Source organism: Phoenix dactylifera, chromosome 12 (genome assembly GCF_009389715.1).
Source record: "Phoenix dactylifera cultivar Barhee BC4 chromosome 12, palm_55x_up_171113_PBpolish2nd_filt_p, whole genome shotgun sequence".
In the NCBI taxonomy this organism is placed as follows: domain Eukaryota; kingdom Viridiplantae; phylum Streptophyta; class Magnoliopsida; order Arecales; family Arecaceae; genus Phoenix; species Phoenix dactylifera.
The window spans coordinates 9,724,568-9,732,681 of NC_052403.1; positions in this window are offsets into that span (position 1 = coordinate 9,724,568).

Consider the following 8,114-nt stretch of genomic DNA (forward strand, 5'->3'; position numbering starts at 1 on the left):
TAAATTGATTACAAAGGTAGAAATGAAGATTGGTAGCTTGATGCTGCCTTTCTTCTGCAAATAAAATAAAGAAAAGAAATAACAAAAATCAAAAAGAACACTTCTCCCTTTCTCTCCCACGGTGGAACAACATAAAATATTATTTTTTCTTTCTTTCTTCTCCAAAAGAACAGAGCAATGCTCTGTTTCTTTTTTCTTTCTTCTCTCCCATCGAGCTCTCTCCTCTCTTGGTTCCCACCCCAAACCGAGCACACCCCTCTTCTCTTCCTCCTTCTCCTTTTATAGCCGCGGACGGATGCCTGATGCGGAAGGAAAATGGCAGACGCGGTGAGGACGCGGGGAGGAGTCGATCACGGACGCAATCCGGGTGCTGGGAGCAGGCTGGATCGCTGATCACGGGCGGAAGCTTCGTGGACGGCTGCTGGCACGCGATCTCGGCTTGCATCCCGGCTGGAGCTGGGAGGAATCGCGGAGATGGCTTGGAGGATTTGGAAGGCGATCCGAGATCGATGGGAGGACGCCGTGGAGGCTGGGATTTCCTTCTTCGGGTGCTGGGATTTCGGGATCACGGAAGGAAGGCGTCGATGATTGTTGGAGCTCGGATGCGGCGTCGGAGGCTGGGATTCCGGCTCGGGATTCCTTCTTTGAACCTTGGTTGAGAGGCGGGCTGGTGCGAGGAGGACATGGATGGTCGGGATGCGGCTACGGGAGGAAGAAGAATGCGGACGGGCTGATCATGTAGGCAAGGAAGGAAGGCACGGATACAAGGAATCTATTTTGCTGGGAGGGGGGATTTGATGCTGGATCTTGCTCGGAAAGCTCAAATGGAGAAGGAACGGGGACCACGAATGGCTGGGATGTCGCTTCGGCTTGGAATGGAAGGTTGCAACGCTGGTTGGGACGGATTGCAAATGGGATTCGCTGGAGTCTCCTGGGATCGCACGGAGTGACTTGCTGGTAGGTGGCTGGCACGGATGAGGGGCATTCATGGCTTGGATGCGCCGTGGAAGATGGATACGGACGGGAGATGGGATGCTAAAAATGGACGCCAGTGGACTCTTGGGCTGCTGGGATTTGGATCACGGGTCACCTGTTCTGACTGGAGGTCAATTGCAAGTTTCAAGTCATGGGTCACCCGACCCCATAGTTATGATATGACCAAATTAGATTTGCCCAAAAATTCTTTTCCATAAGCACAAATAAAATGGACCCGATTCGGACCCGAACCTGACTCGGACCCGACTCGATCTTCAACCGGGTCGGATCTGGGAAGGGATCCTTTTTTAGTCAAATTTGAACTCAATGTGCATTTTATTTCTAATTTATGAAAATACGTGCCAAACCCAAATATAATATTAATCCAGTAAATTTATCATTATCGGTTAGCAATAATACTAATTTAGGTGACATGTGGGTCGCACTTTTGTGCTCTCATCAGAATGCTCGGAGAAAAATATGATGATATAATTGCCACCATTAAATCTGATTTAGCTACCTTCAAGAAAGACAGTGCTGAAATTCAGCAGTCTGAAGATTCTATTGATAATTATTTTGCCAGTCTTAAAGCTAAACTCTCCAGAAAATATCCACAATGCTCTCCTGAAGAGATTATGTCCAAATGTTTGGACCAGCTTAAGAAGCAGTTCTGTCCTACATTTGAAGCAGAACATAAGACAGACTCCATCAAGAGTACTGCATCAAAAAAGACGGTGTCAATGAAGGATACTGCCTCACAGAGTTCATCTAACTCTTTACCTGATGATACTAATATGTTCAGGTGTCTTGCAGGAGAAGCTCAAGATCCTTATGCAGAGGATACTTTATCTCTTGAAAAGGAAGAAGAACAGTCTACTTCTGTGCATAATCAAATGCATAAGACAAGTAGGGCTGAAGTTATAGAACATATATGGCAAAGCATCTTGGCAATCCATCCAAGAAAGGGTGCAATCAAGACCCAGCATCAATTAATTATTGATGATCCCAGGTTCAAGCCGGTAAAGCTGCACCAAACCAAGGGCAAAGAACCTACCTCTGATTGAGCAGAGGAGAAGAAGATTGTTCTATGACCGAGAGAATCTACTTTCGGCAAAAGAACCAAGCCTTGTGTCTCATCAGCAATGCTTTCGGTGGAAGAAATGACTTCTCACCAAGCACAAGGACAAGTCCAGAGATAGTGCTCTGAACAAAGCTGAATCAAATTGGATTAGCAGTGCTCGCCCGTGAAGCCAGCACAAGGAAGGACGTCCTCCACCCAACAGGAGGAATCACCTTTGACCACCTCATTGCTTTCCTTCAGGCAGAAGGAAACCCTCCAACCGAGGAAAGATGCTTTCTTGGCGACAAAGAAATTACTTTCAGCAGGAAAGATGCTTTCTTGGCAACGAAGGAATCACTTTCGGCGGAAAGCTACACCGACCAATGTCACGTCACTCTGACGGATGGCATCTCCACCAGCAGAGGACAAGAAAAGGATGTACGAAGGAATCTACTTTCGACGGACCAAGGACACTGTGCAATAAAGCATCTTTTACAAAAATAGAATTGTTCACTGCTTTTTATAGCTTTGTGTCTTTTTGGTCTTTCTTTTCCTTTTCTTTATGTCGTGTCATTCTTTATTGTATTTGTCTGTCGTCCATGTGAGGAGACAGTCTGACCCCGGACTCCAAAATGAATTGGAATCCATTGTAACCCGAGGTCTATTTAAGGCGATCGACTCTTCACATTGAGGAGGAGGAACCTTAGACAGTCCCTTGAAGTAATAAGAAAATCTCTTTTGCTTCTGTCTATGTCTTTGCGCTCTTGCTTCTCTCCTTCCTTCTTTCCCTGCTTCCGCATCCGAGGGTCGCACCCCCTCAAGCTGGTATCAGAGCCAATTGTGCTTGCCATGATGCAAATATTTGTTTTGACACAAGATTTTTTACATCTTGTTCAATGATTTGTTTTACTGCTATGCAATCAACTCTTAACAAGAATTGTTTGCTTAAGAGGTCATGTTGAAACTTAGAAATGGTTTTTATGATTGCACACATTTCTTTTTTAATCGTTGGATACTGCCTCTGAGTAGGATTCCACTTGCCAGAGACATATCGTACTAATATTTCTTTACCAGTATTTGGATCCTTTGTTTTAAGATGCCTCCATAACCAATGTCAGACGCATCAGTTTGGACAATCTTAAACCAATTTGGATTTGGTAAAGTTAAACATGGTAAATTCTTTACCTTAGACTTGATTAGTCTAACTTTTTTAGTGTGAGTTTGACTCCATGGACCAGGGTTTTTATTTAACCTGTCATAAAGGATAGCAGTATCCTGTGCTAAATCCTTATAATAATTAGACACATAATTTAAACTTCCTAAAAATCTTTGGAGTTGTTTAGTGTCTAATATTTCATCCGGAAATTTGGATGCAAACTCAATGCTTCTTTCAATTGGAACTATTTTTTCGAAGCATATGTAATGACCCAAAAATTGTATTTGGGTTTGGAACAAATCCATTTTTGTAGCAGATACTGCTAAGCCATTTTTTATGGCTATCATTTCAAAGATTTTTAATCCTTAAAGTGTTGTTCTAATGATTTAGAAAACACTAGAATATCGTCTATATAGACTATAATGAAATCAAATGGATTAAAGATTTCATTCATAATGCTCTGAAATTCAGAGGGTGCATTCTTTAAACCAAATGGCATTACATTCCATTCGTAGTGACCGAATGGTGTGGTGAATGCTGTTTTATATCGGTCAGATTCCTCTATTTGGATCTGCCAGTAGCCTGATTTCAGGTCAAACATAGAAAAGATTAGTGATTCTCCTAATCTATCTAAAAGATTCTTTTTATTAGGTAATGGATATCTCATCCATTTTAAAACCTTATTTAGAGCTTTGTAATTTATAACCAACCTTGGTTTACCTCTTTCTTTTTCTGCGTTTTTATTAATGTAGAAGGCTGTGCAACTCCATGGGGATTGGGATTTTCTAATCAACCCTTTATTCAGGAGGGGGTGAAACCCTCGGATGCGGAAGCGGGGAAAGAAGGAAGGAGAGAAGCAAGAGCGCAAAGATAGAGACAGAAGCAAAAGAGATTTTCTTATTACTTCAAGGGGCTGTCTAAGGTTCCTCCTCCTCAATGTGAAGAGTCGATCGCCTTAAATAGACCTCGGGTTACAATGGATTCCAATTCATTTTGGAGTCCGGGGTCAGACTATCTCCTCACATGGACGACAGACAAATACAATAAAGAATAACACGACATAAAGAAAAGGAAAAGAAAGACCGAAAAGACACAAAGCTATAAAAAGAAGTGAACAGTTTTGCTTTTGTAAAAGGTGCTTTATTGCACAGTGTCCTTGGTCCGTCGAAAGTAAATTCCTTCGTACGTCCTTTTCTTGTCCTCTGCTGGTGGAGATGCCATCCGTCAGAGTGACGTGACATTGGTCGGTGTAGCTTTCTGCCGAAAGTGATTCCTTCGTTGCCAAAAAAGCATCTTTTCTGCCGAAAATAATTTTTTTGTCGCCAAGAAAGCATCTTTCCTCGGTTGGAGGGATTCCTTCCGCCTGAAGGAAAGCAATGCTGTGATCAAAGATTATTCCTCCTGTTGGGTGGAGGATGTCCTTCCTTGTGCTGGCTTCACGGGCGAGCACTGCTGATCCAATTTGATTCAGCTTTGTTCAGAGTATCTTCTCTGGACTTGTTCTAGGCAAGAAGTCATTTCTTCTTCCCAAAAGCATTGCTAATGAAGGCTACCAATGATAGCTATAGCGCTTATTAGCGTCTTTTATAGCTATAGAGCTTATTAGCTTCTTTTAACCAGAATTGGCTATTACCAATCTGTTGCCAATGAGTTAACTTAATTTTTTAACTCAATGAACCATTTATCACTCAAATTAACTTTACTATGATATTGGTTCATATAATCACTCAGAATACTTCTCCGAGAGTGAGTAATACTCCCTTCATCCCTGGCTAAGAATGAAGTTGATTGCAACGCATTCATTGCAATGTAGCAATTTGCTATCAAGGCTATTCCTCCTAATGGAATGCCATTCTTATTGTGGGAAGTGCTTCCTCACTGCGTCCCGTAGGATTATTCCCAGTATTTCGGGAAGTGCGTCAGCACTGCGTCTCATTATGAGAAGTGCTTCCCACTGCGTCCCGCAGGGATTATTCCCATTATTTCGGGAAGTGCATCAGCACTGCATCCCTTGGTTTATCAAGCAGATAAAATTTTCTGTCTTGATCTTGTTCCTGCATGGTAAACAAGTTACGGAGGACTATTTTCAAATCCAGTATTATAATATTTATAATACTTTATAGCATCTGTTGATGCATAATAAGGTAAACTTTTTACCTTTGGATTTTTCCCCTTTTTCTTACTTACCAGGGCTTGTTGCCGTGGACTGCTGCGGCCGCCATAATTGACTGTACCTGCACCAGGAATGTCTTCAAAACTTTGCAATTTAAAGTTTGGTTGGGATGATTTCACCTTTTCATTAAGATGATTCATACCTTCAAAAGGGAACATAATTTGTTTACCTTTATACAAGAATTCTTGTTTAATCATCCTTGCAGAAATTCTCTGGTTAGAAAATCAGGAAGAGAATTTTCTTCAGATTTAAGAAATTCTATTTCAAAATCAAAAACACTTAATTGTGCTTGCCATGATGCAAATATTTGTTTTGACACAAGATTTTTTACATCTTGTTCAATGATTTGTTTTACTGCTATGCAATCAACTCTTAACAAGAATTGTTTGCTTAAGAGGTCATCTTGAAACTTAGAAATGGTTTTTATGATTGCACACATTTCTTTTTTAATCGTTGGATACTGCCTCTAAGTAGGATTCCACTTGCCAGAGACATATCGTACTAATATTTCTTTACCAGTATTTGGATCCTTTTGTTTTAAGATGCCTCCATAACCAATGTCAGACGCATCAGTTTGGACAATCTTAAACCAATTTGGATTTGGTAAAGTTAAACATGGTAAATTCTTTAACTTAGACTTGATTAGTCTAACTTTTTTAGTGTGAGTTTGACTCCATGGACCAGGGTTTTTATTTAACCTGTCATAAAGGATAGCAGTATCGTGTACTAAATCCTTATAATAATTAGACACATAATTTAAACTTCCTAAAAATCTTTGGAGTTGTTTAGTGTCTAATATTTCATCCGGAAATTTGGATGCAAACTCAATGCTTCTTTCAATTGGAACTATTTTTTCGAAGCTTATGTAATGACCCAAAAATCGTATTTGGGTTTGGAACAAATCCATTTTTGTAGCAGATACTGCTAAGCCATTTTTTATGGCTATCATTTCAAAGGTTTTCAAATCCTTAAAGTGTTGTTCTAATGATTTAGAAAACACTAGAATATCGTCTATATAGACTATAATGAAATCAAATGGATTAAAGATTTCATTCATAATGCTCTGAAATTCAGAGGGTGCATTCTTTAAACCAAATGGCATTACATTCCATTCGTAGTGACCGAATGGTATGGTGAATGCTGTTTTATATCGGTCAGATTCCTCTATTTGGATCTGCCAGTAGCCTGATTTCAGGTCAAACATAGAAAAGATTAGTGATTCTCCTAATCTATCTAAGAGATTCTTTTTATTAGGTAATGGATATCTTATCCATTTTAAAACCTTATTTAGAGGTTTGTAATTTATAACCAACCTTGGTTTACCTCTTTCTTTTTCTGCATTTTTATTAACGTAGAAGGCTGTGCAAACTCCATGGGGATTGGGATTTTCTAATCAACCCTCTATTCAAGAGTGTTTCTATTTCCAGTTTACAGAGATCAAGGAATTTCCTATTCATCTGTGTAGGCCTAGCTTTAGTAGGTATATCCTTTTCATTAAAAGAGTTCTCATATGGTAAAGAAACAATATGTTTCTTCCTTGACCAAAATTGGTGAGGTAATTCACTACAGATATGATCTGTAAGTTGAATTTGGAGATCCTTAATCTTTTCCTTTATATAAGGATCTTGCAATTTATTTTCTATATGCAACATTGTTGCTTCTTGTTTAAGGAAAGCTAATTGTCTTTCCTTTTGGACTAAAAGATTTATAGTCTCATTGACCTCCTTTTGGGGTCTTGTATGAAAAGGAAAATAAGTTTTCTTTCCTTGCCTTTTTGAATAGATGCCATTGCTATCTATCCTGATTATAGGCATTAAGTTATTTAGGAAAGGTATTCCTAAAATAACTGATTGAGTCAAATTTTTGACCAGAATGAATGAAGTCTCTATGCAGACTTCTGTGTTGCAGACATAGGCTCATGGCATTTTATAACTAATTTTCATTTTATTCCCGTCTGCTGCAGTTAAGTTCTGCATCGTTTTCTTAAAGAAGGTTGTAGGAATTATACCTTCTTGGATACAATTTAAATCTGCGCCACTATCTATTAGTGCCACAACATTCTGTAAGACTAATTCGTCTTTTACCACAATATTAATTATTGTAGTCCATCTATTATATCTTTTTTGATTTAAGATACAAGATGTAGTCTGTAAATTTTCTTTAATTATTTGGTCTTCTTTTTGTGACCTTAACAGTTTTATTTCTGTTTTTAATTGCTTAATCTCAAATCTCAGTTCATTTACTGAGACAGAAGCTTTATGGTTGCTGGCTAACATATTTTTTCCAACAACACTAAAGGTTTGGTTATTAACCAAATGGAACCATCTGATGTAGAGCTATAATCTACATCTGTTTCACTTTCTTCTTCTTCTTCATTTGAAGGACTTTCTAATGGATAATCCCTTATTTTGGATTTCCAATAATGGACTCACAGGAAAGACTGTCTATCCAAGTTTGATCCTAATTTAGAATTCAATATCCATTCTGGGAGTTGATTTACTCCTACTTGTGGAAGGCTAAGTTTATTCTTAAACCTTGGATAAGACGTATTTGAAGTCTTAATATTTTCTAAGTTGCTAATTTTAACTAACTCAGTTTCAGAGACGCTATCTTCGTGTTGTATAGGTTCAATAATTTCTTGACCTATATTCCTTTCATTAATCTGAAAGGGATCCTTATCTGCCATAGGCGAATTAGTAAACTCAATTAAGTCAGAATGCTCAATAGGTTCTGGTTTACTAATTTTCCCT